At 47.3% G+C, this 19,862-nt stretch overlaps 2 protein-coding genes across 13 annotated transcripts in view; one reads left to right on the forward strand and one right to left on the reverse strand.

The window, feature by feature from the left end:
* The window catches only part of LOC146197140 (uncharacterized), a 216,137-nt gene that overhangs the window by 50,016 nt on the left and 146,259 nt on the right, over positions 1–19,862 (reverse strand). Inside the window, exon 3 of one of the 2 annotated variants that reach the window (XR_014706177.1) lies at positions 18,706–18,844. The exons of the other annotated variant lie outside the window; for it this stretch is intronic. The gene's annotated coding sequence lies outside the window, so the exon portion shown is untranslated. Of the gene's footprint in view, positions 1–18,705; positions 18,845–19,862 lie in introns of those variants that run through there. 2 annotated transcript variants of the gene reach the window in all.
* The window catches only part of LOC146197141 (uncharacterized), a 212,031-nt gene that overhangs the window by 1,712 nt on the left and 190,457 nt on the right, over positions 1–19,862 (forward strand). The gene's annotated exons all lie outside the window — the stretch shown is intronic.

A 19,862-nucleotide genomic window follows, 5' to 3' on the forward strand; every position in this document is an offset into this window, starting at 1 on the left:
CTTACACAGCCGTACCTCTCCCCTTCCCTCGCGCTGCCAACGAGTGTCAGTAGTTTTCCTCCTGCTGATATCAGCGGAGGCCTGTCCAGTGCCGATGTGCTCAGTTCCCAGGGGGCTCACCGGAGGGGGTGGAGACGGTGGGAGAAAGCGACAGGGGAGGGTGCGGGAGACAGATTTCCAGCAAGGCCTAGCTGGGCGCAACCGCCGGCGGCGCCTGATCCGCCCTTACTTTCTCTCTCCCTCTATCACCGGCGCGCGCGGCATGATGGGACGAAAACAGCTCTCAGTCTTGTATCGCATCCGTCCGGTTGTTGGAGCTTGCAACCGTTGCGTCCGGATTCTTCGTACTCGTGTTCGTAATGCGTGCGTCGTCGAAGCGGCGATATCCAGCCGCCCCCCGCATTGGTTTCAAAGATCGGATTGTGCCCGCGGCCAACTCTTGTTTACCTCCGTGCGGCACTGCCTACAAAACGGACGTGTGCGTGTCGCCGCTCCCGGCATGATTTTGGCGAGGTCGTACGAGGCCTTTTTCTTGCGCGCTCGGCGATCGATTCGTCCCCGTGGTCGCAGTCTGGCTCCAGCTGGGTGGATATATATCGAGCTCGTTTCGCGAAGGATACTCGCTTCTTCGTTGTTTGTGTGGCCGCGTTCAAACAGGTTGTATTTTTGTTTCCGTATTCTTGTGCTCGGCGCATGTGTCGTGAAGCTGGCTTGAGATTTTCCCGAGAGCGAAGCTTCCAAGTTTTGACGCTCGTGTTCTGTGCTCCTTTGCGAAAGTGTAACTTAGGTGTGTTTTTTTTTAATTTGTTTACCGCTTGTGTTGAACTACTTCTGGGATATTTAGCATAGCTTAACGGATGTAGTGTTTGTCTTGAAATTAATTTCCAATGTATTGATCTGTTTTCTCTAGCCATGTAGTTTGAAGCGTCTTTGCCTCACACAATTCGCGTTGATTTTTTTTTTTTCTGTCCTTCCGCTCTTCGATGAGGTTAAGTTTGTCTGATGTTTTTTTTTTTTTTTTTTTTTTTTTTTTTTTCGCACACCTAGTCGCTTTTGCAGACGTCGTTACATTTACGCGGACAGTTTTTGCTCGCTTCGACCGTCAGCATCTCACGAATTGCGCTACTTCGATTTTGGTATGCGTTTTGCTCCAGCTTGTGAGAATACATAGTTTTCGGAAAAAAATTCGCAAGCCGTTACATTCATTCGTATGGTTGATCATTGCAACTGCGTGGATAAGTGCCTTCGTTTCAGTGCTGTGTACAGGCGCCATTGCTTTCAGTGTTGTCTGTTGTGCGCATAAAAATAAAAGCCAAAATATGCCGTTCTTATTACTACCTATCTGTGTGCTGCGTGCGACACATTTTGTATTGATCATGAATCTATTCGCGAATAAAGCTATCCTTTTTCTTATTGCGCATCTGTGTTTGTGGAAGGTTATGTGGATCCTTTTTGACGGACTTCAACATATCTTACCTCAACGCCTTTAAATTGCATCACACCGGTTTTCTTAACAGCACATGAGTTTACTTTTGCACATAGTGGGTCTTATTGGAATTTTTTTTTCTTCATTGTTACCCACCGCTGTGGCTGTTACGGCGCTCAGCTGCTGAGCCAGAGAACCTTGGCGTGTTACCTTGGTGGAGGGGGACTCAAAAGGTACCCGTGTGCTGTCGACGTAAAGTTGCTGGTGGTTCCAGGGAGAGCAGTGTGCTTTCCTCCCGAGAAACCTGTCAGATCGCCGGTGATGTAGCTGTACGCTCTGTCATTCAACAGTGCTGTCATTCGCTGTAGGACGCTAGCGCAGTTTGGGCGCTTCAGGCTTCGGATTGTGTGTGGCATTTTAGTGCCTACGGAAAGCATTCGCAAGTCATGCTTGCGTTTTGGACGATTCGAGCGGTGAACAAGTGCTGTCGCTGATTTTTAAAGTTGAATTGTTATAAACAAATGTTTGGCTTCTTGTGCGTATGTTGTACTGAATGAAAACGGAAGCTTTCAGGCTTCATACGCGCAGCACGGATGGTCCGGAGACGACTGTTGTTACTTTGCGGTTTACAAGAAGCGCTACGAGATAATAAACGTGGATGATAGAGGTAGAAAAATGCAGGCATCACAAGAATGATTATGTGCTTGTGGACATTTCAATAATTTCTTTTTAAAGGCTGTTCAGATTGGCTTTGTCTTCCGCGCGAATGCGACTGATGATACTCCTGGAACACTGGTAATCCGCGCAGTGCCCAATGCTAACCAGACTTGTCGAGAACAAGAACATCGCCACCCGTTTCTTCTCCCTAGCCTTTCCGTACCACTTCGACGCACCAGAGTTCGGCGCACTTAACCACTGACCTTTATAATCGGAAACATTTCACACTCGGAGATCAATGTAATGCGACGCTGTCTGCTTCAGTCGCTTCACGTGACTACGCGCTGTGCGTGCCTGAGACCGCTTATGACGTCCTCCGGTATGACCGGTGGGGTCTGCTTTCCCGGTGATAGGATGAACGCCACCTTCGTGGTCATTGGGCGGTACGTATGGGAGTACGATGGTTTGGTGTAGAAAATAAGGTTTAACATCCCGAAGCCATATCGGCTGTGAGGGACGGCGTACTAGAGGGCTTGGGAAGTTTCGACTAATTCGAGTTCCTTGAACTGGTACATTGTGATGTTGCAGAGTACATTTTACACAGGCGCCTTGCATTCCGCATTCGTCGAAACACGGCCGCTGAGGCCGGGATGGAACCTGCGTCCCGGGGATCAGCTGTCGAGCGAGCCCCCTATGACGCCGCAAAAGCGCTTCTAGTATGCTCTGTTCGTTTCTGCGTAGGGGCACGGCCAGTCCGTAGCATGTTGGGCACATGAGCTTTAAGTTGCATGAGTAACTGTGGCTGTCATGCACCAAGCACAATCACAATTTGTAAGCAGTTATAAGGAAATGCACGGTGGACACCTGGACGGTACCGTGGAAATAAGAATTAAGCCAGCGATGAAAGAGGAAGGCATGAAAAAAGATAAGAAAAAAAAAACAACGTTCGCTTGCGTTGATGTTCATATGTTGAGTAGGCCTAGTGTTCAGTGCAAAATGGGCAACACGAAGAGCAGCTGCAGCATATCCTAATGCGCAACTAACGAACTAGGAATGGGCAAAAGGTTGTGCCAGCCACACGTGTGTCACATGCAGGTGCGGTGGTCGGCTCGTCCCCATGTATCGGCGTTTGTGTCGCTTGTGATTAGTCAGTTCCCACACCGAAAAGAAAAAAAGCCGCCTGCAGGCCGTTTTCGAATTATGAGTCACCTTCCAAAAGCTGTCTCGAGTATAAATAGCACTTTCCTTCCTTTCCACTAGTGGACGTCGAAGCTTTTTGCGCGCCTCAGTATTGCTTGAAAGCGCCTCATTTTCGTGCGTCTGAGCGGCGAGATCATCCAGTGCAGGTGCCAGGCACAGGGGCCTCAGTTCACGTAGAAATATACCACCTTCCTCCCGCATAGCGAAACGGCGTCTGGGAACGCCTACTCGGACGATGCTCCCGTTCTGGAGATTGCCAAGTGCACGCCAAGGACTGACTTGAATTCACCGTTACAGTGCAGACAAATTAGATGCAGTTGCAGCGGAGGTTTCAACACTGTCATAAATATTGTTTCTTTATCCAGCGATGGTGCACTGAATTGTGTCATTGGCTTTTGCGTGCGCTTGGTGTTCCGTGAGGGTGGCTCGGTCGTAGAGCTTTCTCGCAGCGTAATATTTCATTTTTTCAAAGGGCCGGCGGCATGAATGGCGGGATGCTGCCTGTGTATAGTCGTTTAGTTAATGTTCTTGAAACCGTGAATTTGCACTTATTGCGTGTCTGTTTGTGTGCTGCTTGTCGCGTGCGTGTCAGCGAACTGTGCTGCTTTAAGAAGAATATATTGGGCAGACGCCTATCGAGCGTGGTGGAAACCGAAATTTCTTTAGAAATATGTGGAGTTTGAACTGAAAAGGCAGTTCTGATGTTCAGCTCGAGGACATGCATGCTTCCATCCCTCGTCAGCGCCTGTCCGGCGCTGCAGCAAATGGATCACGCTTGTCACTTTCCTGCTTTCGCATTGCCTTTCAGGCCGTTTGGTTCCGGCGTTTGTAGCGTTGTAATTCGCCTTACGGTGCATCGACAAAAAAGCACACCTCACCCAGTGAACGAGCTGGCACTTGGTTAGTTTTATCGGGCGATAAAGTCCGGTGACCAACATTCTGCAAACGTCATTTGGCGCTTGTTTTGCTGCCGTTATAGACAGCAATGAAAGTGCTTTGTCATGGCAGCGGTGAGCTGTCTCCAGGTCCTCCAAGGAAATAATAATAATACAAAAAAAGTCATTATGCTCCTGCTGGTGCGAAGCTGTGCCGAATGCAAAGTCATTTGCCGATGCCGCACAGATGAAATCCGAGCCAGTCGTTTCCAGTTCGTTTCGGCAGATGCGGCGTCGTTCAGCTGCTGCCTTGAATTGTTTACATGTGAGCGGGTAGGGAAGATCGCAGAGAAACGCCTAGACACTTGAATTGCTGAGGTGGGTTTCAGCCGGTTCCTTCGGCGTTGGCTGCTCCCGACTGACTAGTTTAGCAAACAGACAAACACGCTGAACGTAACCTTGCTCTCTTAAATGCTTGCTGCACTCACGGCAGTGTGAAATTTCTCTCTTTTTATCCGTTTTCAGCGTAAAAAAATAGCGATTCTTGGAAGAACTCCCATCTTTCGGGGTTTTCAGCGTAAAAAAATAGCGATTCTTGGAAGAACTCCCATCTTTCGGGTCGATATCCGAGCCTGCACCGAGCTCCGTCGCTTACGGCTGGCGTTTAGGCGCGTTAACCACCGTGCCAGAAGCATGCATAAACATTGTGCCGCCGTTCCCCACAGCGACGCGTGATCGCAGTTTGCAATGGTTCGAAGGTATTGAAGCGTCGGTCCAGGTTAAGCGAGTACCAATCAAACAGACTTTTTTAAGACGGTGTGTGTGTGTGTGTGTGCGCGTGCGCGCGCGTGGAATGGGTTTGTAATTCAGATGGCATTTCAACCTCGTAGCTCGCCACTAGCTAGGTGGTACGCGGCGCCTTATGTTGGCGGCCGCCTCCGCCTTGCTTTGCAAAACCTTGTGCTCTTCTTATCCAGAGTTGTCGCAAACGAAGGCTTCACGCCTTTCGATCAGATTCTCAAAACTGTGCTGTTATTTAATTGTACAACCCTCGTGTTCTTGCTCGTATGGAGTGCATTGCATAGTTTGTCGCATTACGCAATGTGCTGCATATTCCGCTACACAGAATATGTACGACACTATGTGTACATCCGGAACTGCTGCGAAAAAAACTTCAGAAGTAAGTTCAGCTTTAATGCATCAATGGCCCCGCTAATATTGGGACCTTGGTCTGAGGGCTCCATCCTTTTTAGGGGGGAGGTACTGTATCAGCCAAGACAAAATATTTTAACCATTTCATTCAATCAATCAACCAAGCAGTAAAGCGGCTTCGTAATAGCTGCCGTTTCGAAGAGCCTTCACTTCACCCTCATTAGCCCTGTATACATGGACTCGACAGCACCGGGTCGAGTAAGCGAGGTCACCATTACTCGACCCGATTGGTGTCTACATGAACTCGCTTTCTAGCGAGTAAGTATCGCAGCGGCAGCGTCGAGATTTGAAGTTATTGTGCAAGTTTCTTACTCGTAATTGATTCCGTTGCCTTTTACTATTGAGAGCTTTGATTACTCTTTTTTTTATCGTTGATGAGGGCATTCAACTTCGCTGACGCTCCTCGCCGCTCCGGTTGCATTTTAATCCCAGAGTTCGCCATAACTCGACTCGCTGACTCGACGGCGTCTACATGCTTTTAGACAAGCGGGTCAAGCGAGTTAACGCGACCCGCTCCGCGGCTATTTTACTCGACCCGACTGGGTATACATGAACCCGACAACTGTTTTTTTACTCGACAAGCTTACTCGACCCGACTCTGTCGAGTCCATGTATACAGGGCTATTGTTACGCCGAAAGAGGAACGAAGGCTGTAAGATCAGGACGCGGCCCAACATCTGAAGCCCCGGCCGCACGGGGTGCGTGTGCGCGCCGTTTCTTTGAGGACGCCGTTGAATCCCTAGTTCGCTCCTAGCTCCAGAATTGTATACCGGTTGGAATCGAAATGAAAGTTGTCTTTACGTCTCGATTTTCGCGCGAACGTATTCGCCGCTCAATACTGCGGCGCTCGTAACTGCAAATTTAAAAAGCGTGAGGCAGTAAATATAAGCTGCACCTTTTAAACATTCACTTTTCTACACATATGTCTGCATTGTACGTCCGCGAGAGAGAGAAAAAAAAAAAAGAGCATATGTATTCTGTCTGAGAAGCCAGCGCGGCAGATGTTGGAGCGGTCGAACTTGCGGCGAAATTATTGGTCTTCTCGCACAGGCACGGTTTCTAACCTCAAGTTTCTTTCAGCGAGCGAGTGAAACCAGTTTAAAATGCTGCTAAGATCCGTCTCGTACGCCTACTGTCGAGAATGTTCCTCCTCCTGTCTGGAGTGCCAACTATGAATGCACTACACGAGCGATGTGTCGCGTGCGCCGCTTACTTTTCCAGCTGTGAATTCCAGTTCGGTGAATTTTGTGCAGACATTTGTTTGAACAACATATGTCCGCCCTGTATAGATAACGTGCTCCCAAAGGTTGTGATTTTCTTCTCTGCAGTGTTAAAAATATTTCTTCTCTGAATAGCAGCGTATGCTGCTTACGCATAAATAAAAACAAAAAATGCGGTTTCTGAATGAAGCGTACGATTGTATGGTTGTGCAGTTTTAGATTCCTCCCCTTCTATCTCTCCGTGTTCTTTGTCCGCTGGAGACGACCACGTCACAGATCTGGAGACTTGTGTTTTCATTTTGATGCTGATTTTTGTTATTAGCCTTGTTATTTGACGCGCTACGCCTGGAGATCTGCAACGCGATTCGTCGGTTATCTGTCTGGCTTTAATGCGCCGAACATCGCGCGCTTCTGGGCCCCCGCAAAATTTGATCCTGTTTTACCCTTGATGAAGGTACCGATGATTTTACTGCTCTCGAATCTCGCCTGAGACTTCTAGCTGGCCTGCCTTAGACCAGCGGGCAGAATGACTGCTCTATTCACCCGGTGATCCCCGAGTGCTATCCCTTACACGGCCAAACTCTTTCTCGCTGGTGATTTTTTTTTTTTTTTTTTTGCCGCGTTCCGAATGGGATGGTATTTGTAGCAACGGGGGGTAGGCAAGTTCGACTCTCATGAGAGCTGCCAGCAGCGCAGCGTCGTATACATGTATCAGGAATATTGATAGTGATTGACGTTGCGAGCAATGTGTATACGATCGACAAGACAGCGAACACAACACATTGCTGTCTAGCAGCTACCGCCTAAGTGAAGCGCCCTTCAGCAAACATTGGTGCCAAACCACCTACGTGAATCGTATCTTTCGCTCATGAAAAGCATGACCTATGCTTGCCACTGGAATCGAATCGGAAGCCGGCTTCCGGTGCTCCTCTGTTCGTCTGAGCCGGCTTTTCTCTCCGCCTCCTCGGGTTCGTAAAAGACTCGGCTTGGCTTCTGGCTACACTTCGAACTCCGCGTAGATGCAGTCAGCCAGGATATAGCCAGGAACACAAATGAACTACATTGTAAACGTGCTGAGAAATCCCACACTCTCGAAAGCAGCGCGGACCTCTTTGCGACGGCCGCATTCATCGCCGGCGCGCCTTGCTACCGGTCGCCATCGGCCGAGCCTCTATGTCTGCCGCGGTAGCAGCGACGGCGCGCCTTTGAACACGCCGACGTCTTCCCAGGAGGTCGTGGTCGGCGCGGGTCGGGTTATTCGCCGGAGTTGTCGCGCTCCCAGCCGTCATCGGCGCTCCGGTCTTCGCTGCTGTTTTCGCCCTGTCACTGCGAATATCAGCAGATTGCATGCTCGCTTCAAAACATCGATTCGTTCACACATGGCTGACCCAGAAAAAGAAACGTGGAATTGGATTCGAAGCATCGCCCAAGCGACAGCGGAGAGCCGCGCGTTGAAGAGAGAGAAATAATAATAATAAATAATTGGAAGTGGAGAAGGCGTCAGGGGCAGTTAGGGAAGCTGACCACCTCGGGCTGCTCTGTGGTTGTATGCCCAGGAAATGGTGCGAAGGCGGTGAGTGTGGAACGCACGTCGTAGAGCTTTTGAAAAGCTGCTACAAAGTCTATTGGGGACACGCTTGTGTTTGATGGAGGGTTCCTTTTTGTTCATTTGTTTATTCAATGTCTGTCGGCTGAAATTGCGAATGTACTGAACTGAGAAAGACAAGCAAGCGTCCGAGGATGTGCTGATGTAACAGTCGGCTCCAAAGTTGTTGTTTTTTTTTTTTGTTTTTTTTTTTTTTCTTTTCACGGCACCCTTCGTTTTTCTTAATCAGGCAGACTGTCAGTTGCCAGAAAGAACTGGGGAGATTTCGCTGTTGCAAACGTGCCTGGCCTCCGCGAAAACAAATGTCGCTCGCGTCCAGAGCACATTTGCTGGCGTAACTTGTCAACTCTATGGATGTTCGTACAGTATAAAAATTACAAACTGGAAGCGCCAAGATAGCCGCACAGCATTCGTTGCAAAACGATGGGAAGCGACTGTGGCCTCCATATATGTCGAATCAAAAACGCGTCCAGTGCCTAAATCAGAGGACGTCATGCTTGCGCTTGTGCGCATCGACTTTCCACTTGTCGAATGTGTGGGAAATGGGCTACAATATGAAGGCTGGACCGAAATAACTGAGAAGCAGGCAGGTGAGACCCAGGACGAACTAGGATACACACGCAAACGAAATAACAAAAAAAAAAAAAAAAAAGGCACTCATTTACTCGAGGCTGCCGGGGCGCCGGCCGCTTGCGGTGAGATGTCGCAGTGTTATCGAGTGCGTCTCGTGTGTCTTGCATCATCCTATGAGCTGCATTGTCGCAACTTGGCTTGCGAAATTGAGATTAGCGGGAGGCATTTAGTGACGTGCGTCGATCGCTATATACAGTGAGGTGCTTTCATCGGTCCTCCACTTTGGTTCCTCTTCTTGCGTTTTCAGTGTGCGTTTTGGTACTGCAGTTGCTATATAACAGGAACTTTCCAAAACATTCGGCTTGAGCGAACGTCCTGGCGACCAACTTTTCAGGTAAACAAACTCGGGAAAATTCCCCGCTGATGCTTGGTTGCATCCAGTGTAAATTTCGCCTCACTCCAGCTTCTTGCATTCGGCAAATAATTCAATAATTGAAACACTGCTTCCACATCACAAAGCACCATTTCGGCAGACGTAGTGAATACTCCCCCGTGAAAATCCGGGACCTGTGCGCAATCTGCTTTATTTGGCATGGCTACAAACCTGGCTTGCTGCCTTTAGAAATGGCGTCTTTTGGGGCGTTTTCGGTCCGGAGAGCCTTAGGTTTCAGTTCCGAGGTGCAGTGTCCAGGTTCAACGGGAAATTACGGGAATTTAACCAACGTGACGCGTGCAGAGGACGTGCATGGATTTCTTGACGCTTCATTCTCTTATTTCGAAACATGCCGACTTCACACGGAGCTCTTGCGCACACATGAAAAAATCGCTCAATAGCGCGCCGCGCAGCGAGTTCTGCAATTCGCAGTTTTGTTGGTGAGCGCCTGTTTCCATGGAGTTTTACTGCCGAGCTGTGTGGTACAAAGAAACGATTTTGGTAATGGGACATTGCTCCCAGTGCAGGCTGCAGTCGCACCCTTATTAGATCGTCCTTATTTGGTCGTCTTTTGTCCCTGCGGAGTCGTACTCGCGTACGTGTACGCGTACCGTTTTACTTGAACGCCGGCTGCGCACGCGAGTTATTCTGGTTTACGTTATAACGAACTTTGTTTAGCCCGGTCATCGTGCGTGCCCAGGAGGAGGCGTCCGTTGAAACGGTGTATGCCTACGTTAGTACGTCTCCGTCAAGCTAACTATCTCAAATTTCCTCTGCAGCATACTCGCCACCCTCAATATATACGCGCTTTTGTGACGCCGGAAATTAGCTCGTTGTATGGGGAACAGTTGTGCCGTTAAAGAATTTATGTATATATATAAAAAAAAAGTGCGGTGCGAGTATTAGACGCGCTCGTGCGAAACACGGGCAGCGGATGTGGTAACGAGCGTACACGGCAGCAACCGTGGCGGCAGATACTCGGCAGTGCTCCGCGAGTACGTGACGTCACCAGATCTTGGGAGAGCGTTAATGCGCTCATCGTCGCCACACCGTTGACGGTCGCGCCTCACTGCGTTCATTAAGCTGCTGAGTGTAGAAAGCCTCCTCGAGTGTTGTTATACGCGGGGTGACGCTTATCTCATTGATGCCAACGAACTTTAGCCTCGAAGCGACACTGAGGCAGTGTTCAAACGTGCTGACCTTCCAGAGTTCAGACATGGACTCTTTGTTGATCGCGTTCGTGAAGTTACTTTTTCGATTGTGCGTAAAATAGCGGCGCAATCACCGATTGAAAGCGCGCCGTTCAAATTTCCAGCGTTCGGTACGAGCGCTGGGCTGAATAACGGAGGTGAAGCCTTGCTTTGGCCGGACGATGTGACTTCACTCCAGGGTGTCGAAGACATTACCATCCCACTCTCTTTATTCAGCGTGCATATTTGTCGCGTCTTGCGTGCGTTGTTGGCTCGCAAAGCTTTCAACTGAGATTATAAAAAAAACAACTCGGGGACACTTTTTCTTGGCAATGGGCGCAAAGGTAGGGAGGCGGGGCGTCTTTAAACGTGTCACTCCGCCATGTAGTTCGACCGCGCGGCTTTCGGCCTGCATTAGACGTTGCAGATCATTTTCTTCGTTTGCTTCGACAGCCAATGTCTCTCGAACTTTACTCGAATCTTGTCTGGTGAAAACGCTTCCAACCCTTGCGGAGTAGACGACCAGAACAACCGGAATTACCCGAACAAGCGGCTGTCGCCATCTTGTTTGTAAAGTCGGGGAGTCTCGAAAACCCGCGACAGACATCAGACGAGAAAACCCGGTGGGACCAAGGAAAGTGTTTTGGGCATGACAGCTTCATTTCGGAAAATTGGTTCCGTGATAAAAAATATACCGTGAATAACTAGCACTATGATTTCAATTTGTGTTTGCAGAAATTGCTCACATAACTAGGGACTATATTCAGCTGCGCAGGAAGATGATGCGTTTCGGCTCCGTAGCCTCGGCTCCATTGCCAAGAAAAAGTGTCCCCGAGTATAGTTGTTCAACATGAGGCGCTTGTCTGAAAGCCCCACCTCTGTACAAGAGCTATGGTAATGTTTTCTCCTCCTCCCGCTGTGTTCCGGTGAACGAGCACCTATACTTCGTCTCACAAGGCATCTGCTGCACTGCGAAAGGCAGAAGAGCCCTTGCAATTGTGCTCCTAAGTGCCTCTGGCCCACTATAGTATAATTGTGCTCCTACTGTCACCCCCGCCAATTTGGGGGGCGAGAGGCGCAAAGAAGCACAATTGCCTTTTGTAGTGCACGTGATCCTGATTGGAATGGGGTGCCTCTGCCTTTCACAGTGCTGCAAACATCTTGTGAGACGAAGTATACATCCGCGTCGATGTCATCTTCCGCTGTTTCTCACAATTCCAGAAGTAGGCAGCACAATGGGTCGCTCCTGGAGAGAGGCAAGTTGAAGTCGGCCAAAGCAGGCCTATTCTGCTGCATGCCCTTTCGTGACAGCCACAATATGCAGAGATTGTTGGTACTGCAATGTCTAGGGCTTTGTGAAAAATGGAAGGGCTGAAGTCACTTGCTTCAGCATTCTCGCACAAAAGCACGCCCATTGCCGTTCCCAAGAAGGGCGTTTATTAAAAGAGGAAAAATCTGCTTCATATTCCGTTACTTTTTCGAGAGTTCAGGTTTCATTTGTTGAGGGCCTTTTTATGAAGTGTTGTTGACCGAGTGTAATCTCGAGGTGGGACGGACTGGACTGACAGCTTAGGCGCGTGGGTTGCGTGTCTCGTTTTCCCGCGCAAGCTCACCAGCAGCATGCGCTGACGTTTCTTCCTCTTCCTCCTGGTTCCATGCGTCGTAGCATGTGTGGCATCATGGTTTTGCATGTGTTGTTGCCCCTTCACGAATAATAAATAGCTACATGATTCACAAGAAGACTTTTTGACATAGTAGTTCCGTCAAAATAACGGCTTGAGGGGCAAGTTGGTGCATCATCGTATTCAGATATGTGGCGCAAATAAACACAAACACAGGAGAAGATACACAGCACACGCGCACACTACCAACTGTAAGAAGAACCGGAAAACACTTCCTCTTCTACACTCAGGCACGTCTCAACTTCCTCTTCTTCTCATTTTCCTCTTCTTTGCCCAGGGGGAAAATGGCACTCACTTCCTCGCAGACCTTAACCTTGTCCAAACATGGCGGTGACCAATCTCTTCTTCCTCTTCTTCTATTCTTCCTCTTCTTTCCCAAGGGAATATTGACACTTTCTTCCTCTCAGCCCGAAAACATCAACCAATCATGACAGTCACAAAATCTATACCGTCTTGTAAATCCACACCTCTGCTTTGCCCAGCAGCTCCTACCACGCTGGACAGGCAAATATCACCACAAAGTCACAAGTCATTCACTAAAAACACCACCACACATATACAGTAGGACATGTCCATCTACACCCCATAAACTTAAGTAGTCCCTATATAATGAGCAACTTTATCTTGCCAATATCTAAGAAGCCACGAGGCCCATGTACTTGAGGGGAAAAATTCAGTAAACTCCCATGGCCCCAAAACGTAAGATGAATCCAAGAATACCAACTTTAGGCCAAGATTAACAGCTAGAGGCCCGATAATAATCTCATTCTTTGCATAACTCAGGAGGATTGCTCAATAAAATTAAATTCTTTTCTACGTAAACTCAACGAAGCTTCACTAATGCATCTCTCATCTTTCTTCTGTATCCAATACGCCTCTAAAATTTCGCGTGCCATCTTATCCCGACTCTTGCCTAATATGTTTAGCCTGCTGAACAACGGCTCACACTTGCACTTTTGGCAGTGCAAGGCTAAATTTGACCCTTTGCCATTTACTATGGACTTCTCATGTTCCCTCATTCTATCATTAATGCATCTGCCTGTTTGCCCAATATATAGATTACCGCACGTCAGAGGAACCTCATAAATCACCCCCACCCGACATCCAATAAAACTTTTAACATGCTTCTTATCGCATTGCCCTTTGTTTTTTCTTCCTATTATTGCACATAACCCACCCAGTTTATTGGGTGCAGAAAACACAACTGGCACCTCAAACCTACTAGCCACCTTTTTCAGGCAGTGTGCAACTCTATGTATATAGGGGATCACTTGTGGTCGTTTATTCCTCAACCTATCTGGCGATCTTTTTTTCCCTTTCATTTTTTGAAGCAAAGACTCTGCCACCCCACATATAATCATACCCGGGAAACCAGCCTCATCAAGTCTTTGTAATTGATTATTAAAGCTTTCCTCTGCCATATGTATACATGATTTTAACAAGGCCGACTCCAAACAAAGGGAAGCTATCCCTCTTTTTATAGTCTTTGAATGGGCTGATCCATATGGAAGTAGCTCTTTTTTAGCCCTGGGAAAATATTTCCAACACACTTCCCCATTACAAATTTTCATATTTAAATCAAGAAACTGCAATTTGTTGTCCACCGGTAGCTCATGAGTAAACGTAAGCCCTTTTCCTTGTATCTTAAAAATAGAAAGCACACTTTCCACACTATGACTCACTGCAGCGCCCTTATCCACAATGACCAAGAAATCGTCAACATATCTAAATATTTTAAAACCTGATCCATTAAGGGCTGTATAAATTGCTCTATCAACACAGGATAAAAAGATGTTACATAGAACTGGGGCAACACATGACCCTATACAAATGCCCCTTCTCTGCACATACAAATCAGACCCAAACGATACAACAGTGGACTTAAGGTAAAACTCAAGTAGGGCGAGAAAATTGTCCACATTGACACCAGCGTTATGCGTTATGTAATGATATGAAGCTAACCAGGTTGGCAAAAGGGATCAGTGAATGCAAGAAGGTCTGTTTGGATGTGTTCTTCACTGTTAAGACTCATAAACCGGACTCGCCTTTCAGATGTATTGTGTCTGAACGTGATGCGTGGCAGCATCAGATCAGCCGGTATCTTCTTAAACATTTAAAAGGTTTGGAGGTTCATGATCCCTTTGCTACTAAGAATTCTTTTGAAGTGATCAATTTTTTAAAAGATCAAACCAATCTTGGGTACTTTTTTTCTATTGATGTAGAGGATTTGTTCTATACGGTGCCACATTTTGAATTGTTTGAATCGGTGCGGGAATGCATTGAAAGTAATGGGACTATAGACTTTCAGAACTCTGCTGGTGTCAATGTGGACAATTTTCTCGCCCTACTTGAGTTTTACCTTAAGTCCACTGTTGTATCGTTTGGGTCTGATTTGTATGTGCAGAGAAGGGGCATTTGTATAGGGTCATGTGTTGCCCCAGTTCTATGTAACATCTTTTTATCCTGTGTTGATAGAGCAATTTATACAGCCCTTAATGGATCAGGTTTTAAAATATTTAGATATGTTGACGATTTCTTGGTCATTGTGGATAAGGGCGCTGCAGTGAGTCATAGTGTGGAAAGTGTGCTTTCTATTTTTAAGATACAAGGAAAAGGGCTTACGTTTACTCATGAGCTACCGGTGGACAACAAATTGCAGTTTCTTGATTTAAATATGAAAATTTGTAATGGGGAAGTGTGTTGGAAATATTTTCCCAGGGCTAAAAAAGAGCTACTTCCATATGGATCAGCCCATTCAAAGACTATAAAAAGAGGGATAGCTTCCCTTTGTTTGGAGTCGGCCTTGTTAAAATCATGTATACATATGGCAGAGGAAAGCTTTAATAATCAATTACAAAGACTTGATGAGGCTGGTTTCCCGGGTATGATTATATGTGGGGTGGCAGAGTCTTTGCTTCAAAAAATGAAAGGGAAAAAAAGATCGCCAGATAGGTTGAGGAATAAACGACCACAAGTGATCCCCTATATACATAGAGTTGCACACTGCCTGAAAAAGGTGGCTAGTAGGTTTGAGGTGCCAGTTGTGTTTTCTGCACCCAATAAACTGGGTGGGTTATGTGCAATAATAGGAAGAAAAAACAAAGGGCAATGCGATAAGAAGCATGTTAAAAGTTTTATTGGATGTCGGGTGGGGGTGATTTATGAGGTTCCTCTGACGTGCGGTAATCTATACATTGGGCAAACAGGCAGATGCATTAATGATAGAATGAGGGAACATGAGAAGTCCATAGTAAATGGCAAAGGGTCAAATTTAGCCTTGCACTGCCAAAAGTGCAAGTGTGAGCCGTTGTTCAGCAGGCTAAACATATTAGGCAAGAGTCGGGATAAGATGGCACGCGAAATTTTAGAGGCGTATTGGATACAGAAGAAAGATGAGAGATGCATTAGTGAAGCTTCGTTGAGTTTACGTAGAAAAGAATTTAATTTTATTGAGCAATCCTCCTGAGTTATGCAAAGAATGAGATTATTATCGGGCCTCTAGCTGTTAATCTTGGCCTAAAGTTGGTATTCTTGGATTCATCTTACGTTTTGGGGCCATGGGAGTTTACTGAATTTTTTCCCCTCAAGTACATGGGCCTCGTGGCTTCTTAGATATTGGCAAGATAAAGTTGCTCATTATATAGGGACTACTTAAGTTTATGGGGTGTAGATGGACATGTCCTACTGTATATGTGTGGTGGTGTTTTTAGTGAATGACTTGTGACTTTGTGGTGATATTTGCCTGTCCAGCGTGGTAGGAGCTGCTGGGCAAAGCAGAGGTGTGGATTTACAAGACGGTATAGATTTTGTGACTGTCATGATTGGTTGATGTTTTCGGGCTGAGAGGAAGAAAGTGTCAATATTCCCTTGGGAAAGAAGAGGAAGAATAGAAGAAGAGGAAGAAGAGATTGGTCACCGCCATGTTTGGACAAGGTTAAGGTCTGCGAGGAAGTGAGTGCCATTTTCCCCCTGGGCAAAGAAGAGGAAAATGAGAAGAAGAGGAAGTTGAGACGTGCCTGAGTGTAGAAGAGGAAGTGTTTTCCGGTTCTTCTTACAGTTGGTAGTGTGCGCGTGTGCTGTGTATCTTCTCCTGTGTTTGTGTTTATTTGCGCCACATATCTGAATAGTTCCGTCAACTGTGGAATGGATGCCAGCGAAGCTCTTTTAAGAATCACAGTGTTTCGAAACCTGTTTAGTTTCGATTCTCGAACAATCAATGTACAAGTGCTTAGAAGGGGTCCCCGGTTTCTGCTGAAAGTCATGACTCCAGCAGCATCCTGCATGCGTTTGATTTGGTCGCCTCGGCCCCTCACACTCATTGCAGGGCTCGGCAGGCCGTTCGTTTGTATGATATATCAGCTATGTGCTGGTACAGCCTTGCCATGTATTTCTTCGCTTCCGTATACGACCCTGTACGCTAGAAGAATGGATGTTGTACACAACATGCAGGGGCCCTTTCTCCACAGCAATGACCTTCCGGGCAGGGCTTACTTACGATGGTGGTAGACTTCTGCATTGTTCGCACCTCTTCGCTTCCAAGAATAAGGCCCAAGGTTTCGCTGAGGGTTACCTAGTTTCGAACGACATGCACTGCTTTGCGAAATTGCTTACTATGTTAGTTATCAAAGCCCGTAGAAGCTTATTTTATTCTAAAGAGAACTCCACTGGAAATCCAGTATGGTTACCCGAAAGGTGGTCCGGGTAGCTGTGGAGCCAAAGATACGAAGCCGAAAGGCATAATCTTCCTACGCAGCTGAATATAGTTCCTAGTTACTTGAGCAATTTCTGCAAAAACAAATTGATATTTTAGCGCAAGTAGTTTACGGTATATATATATATAATTTGTTACGAAGCTGATTTTCCGAAAAGTTATGCCTAAAACACTTTTCTTGGTTCCGCCGGGTTTTCTCGTCTGGTGTCTGCTGTGAGTTTTCAAGACGCCTCGACTTTGCAGACAAAATGGCGACAGTCGCCTGTTCGGGTCGTTCCGGTTGTTCTGGTTCATCCACTCTGCAAGGGTTGGACGCGTTCTCACCAGACAAGATTCGAGTCAAGTTCAAGAGACGCTGGCTGTCGAAGCAAACGATGAAAATGATCTGCAACATCTGTGCGGACCGAAAACGGCGCGTGGTCAAACTACATGGCGGAGTGACACGTTTAAAGACATCCCTACCTTAGCACCCATTCTCAAGAAAGTGTCCCGGAGTATAGCTGGGCAAGCAGAGGCTGCATTAAAATTTTGTCGAGAGTGCTCTCATAGTAGGCTTTGATGTCACCCAGCAAGCATTCTCTGCGCTAGCATTTCAAGAGCGGTAGAAACCATCCGAGGCACGTGACTAATCCCGGTAAGAAAGCGGCAGCGGCAGGTGTGCCGAGAGCATCAAGCATACTGTTATGACCGTGCATCGTCCGCACTTGCGCGCTCTATTGTTCGCCTGTGGGCATAGATATGTGCTGTGGATATGTGCTGTTGATGCAAGGGCTCTAAGTGAGCCTGTTTCCATGAATCCTTTTGTGTAAGCCTGTTTTGCTTTGTCGAGACCCTGCAAATGTCAAATCGACCCTGTCAAGGGAACGTCTAGAAAAATACAAAGAAATGTCGCCCTGTGGGAAATAGCCGGAAGTGCTTTCGTTCAATTGTTCACCCTTCCCGTCGAGAAGCGCTATGGTCAAGTGAGGAATGCCAATTGTCCAAAGGAGACGACGTCCACTGAAGTACAGGACAAGAAAGGAGCATGACGCATACGGCCATTAGAGGAATTCCCGGGAATGCAGGAAAGATTTGCAATTGCCCGAAAGGGACAATGCTGGGAGCAGTATGTGGCGCGCACGTGCACTTGGGTTTCTGAGAAGGAAATCCACTTGCCGGAACCACGATATCGGATCTTTGCAGAAGAATAGAAATGTACCTCCTCGCCGTTCCCAAGCTCTACCCGCCAATAAGTGACCACGCCCGACGAAACAATACCGGACGAGTCAGTGCATCAGACCATCAGTGCAGTGATGTGTTCGATTGGATGCCGATATCTGAGGGGCGTGCCCTGGAACTGGTTGGTCAGCATCTTCAGAGTGGGGCTGGACATAGGGGGTTTTATTTTAAGGACGTCGCAGAGCACGAAATTTTGCTCTGAGCCCTGGGTAAACGGCTCATCCAGACGCTTCTCGCTATGAACTCTTAACGCTTGCCATTTTGCTGATATACCCTTCTTTTTCATGCAAATACGTTTCCTCAAAGTGCCTTTAAACCTGCCTGTATATATTTTACCAACTTCGAAGATTCAATCCTTCATCAACCCCGAGTCTCTGCACGCTACCAAGTGAAGGCCGGGTCGACTTAGCCCCAGCGTCATGACAATACCGAGAAAATTTACGGCTCTTATCCTATTCATGGTGGTGCTCATTTGAACAAGAAGTGCATGTTCACGCCATTGTAGGCGTATACAGTGACCTCGTACTCAGTGGCCGCACTTTTCACCCGATTTCAGCATATGCGTCGTCGCACTCTTCTGCCTAGACGAACACGTAATGCATGGAATCATGGTCTGGAAGGAGGAAATAATGGTCTACAGGACTCATTTCAGCCCGTGCTAAAGAAGTTGATGCGTCGCTTGTGGATGCAGCTGGTGCGAATACACGAAGTAGAGCCCCCGATGGTCACATGGCTTCCGTAAGCGCCGGTGCCACATATCGGCAGCGTCTCCGGTCCTTGGTGTCACGTCACACATTTTGGCCAGCGAGCGCCCAGTTTCCAGTCGTGCACGAGGCGCCTCCTGCGAAGTAGAATTCTGAAGAGCATACCGGAGATTGCAGCATGGGTGTTGTCAGCATTTTACGATATCGATGCGCAACAGAAATGAGCTAAAAAAGTTGGTTGGTATTATTGGTTACAGTTGCGAGCGAAACGCCATCCTTTCTTGCCCGTAAAAGTGACTGTTAATTACAAGTCGAGTTGCTCCCGGTACATCTGTACGGTAAATTCCTTGGCCAGCTTGCAAAATTTAGGATGATTAGGCGTCACGGAATCATAATGTGTGTTTATCCATACCCTCGCACGTGTTGTGCGTTATCAAGTGGAGTCAGCTGTGTGATATTCAGTGTGTCATATTTGTCACAAAGCAAACAGTAATCAGCGGGTATAAACACATAAAATACAAAAGCAAACTGTTTGGTTCAGTTAAATTGTACTGCGGAATGTTTGTCTGTTCTCATTAAGTGATTGCATTACTAGTTACGCGATTGATTTCTGCTCCGAAATGAAGTGTACTGCTTATTGTTTGTATTCTGTTGTTTCTGTCACTTGCTGATTGGCTAGCACCTTGACTATTCTTCTCGCGCAGCGGATTTACGAACCGCGGATTTAGAGCATGCGAGACAGAAATCTCACGTTTTGTACTTTTTTTTTTTCCGCATTTAACGCAATGGCCTACTGCGGGAAGCTGGGGGAGGTGGGGAGGGTGTGCTAAGAACAAATAAAAAACGAGCGAATATATAGACGTACACAGGCAGGCGGAACGGCCGGCTGCCCCAACTAATGTCACACATTTTTGCACCCGGCGCTCTGTTCTGCCTTGTAAATCCTTCGATAGATATTTTTTTTTTCTTCGCCGCCGCTCCGTGTTTTTGCGCTGCCTCGACTTGGAACACAAATTCAGCACCGTTGCTATATCTAGGGGCTTCACTCATGCCAGCTTGGCACACTTGGGCACACTTTTCTGAGGGTCGCGTTCGACCTTATTGTATAATTCACTCTGTCACTCTGCGACACTAACATTTATTGACCTTTTATGA

The sequence above is a fragment of the Amblyomma maculatum genome, chromosome 3 (assembly GCF_055883805.1).
Source record: "Amblyomma maculatum isolate TAMU_Amacu chromosome 3, ASM5588380v1, whole genome shotgun sequence".
NCBI classification, from domain to species: Eukaryota; Metazoa; Arthropoda; class Arachnida; order Ixodida; family Ixodidae; genus Amblyomma; species Amblyomma maculatum.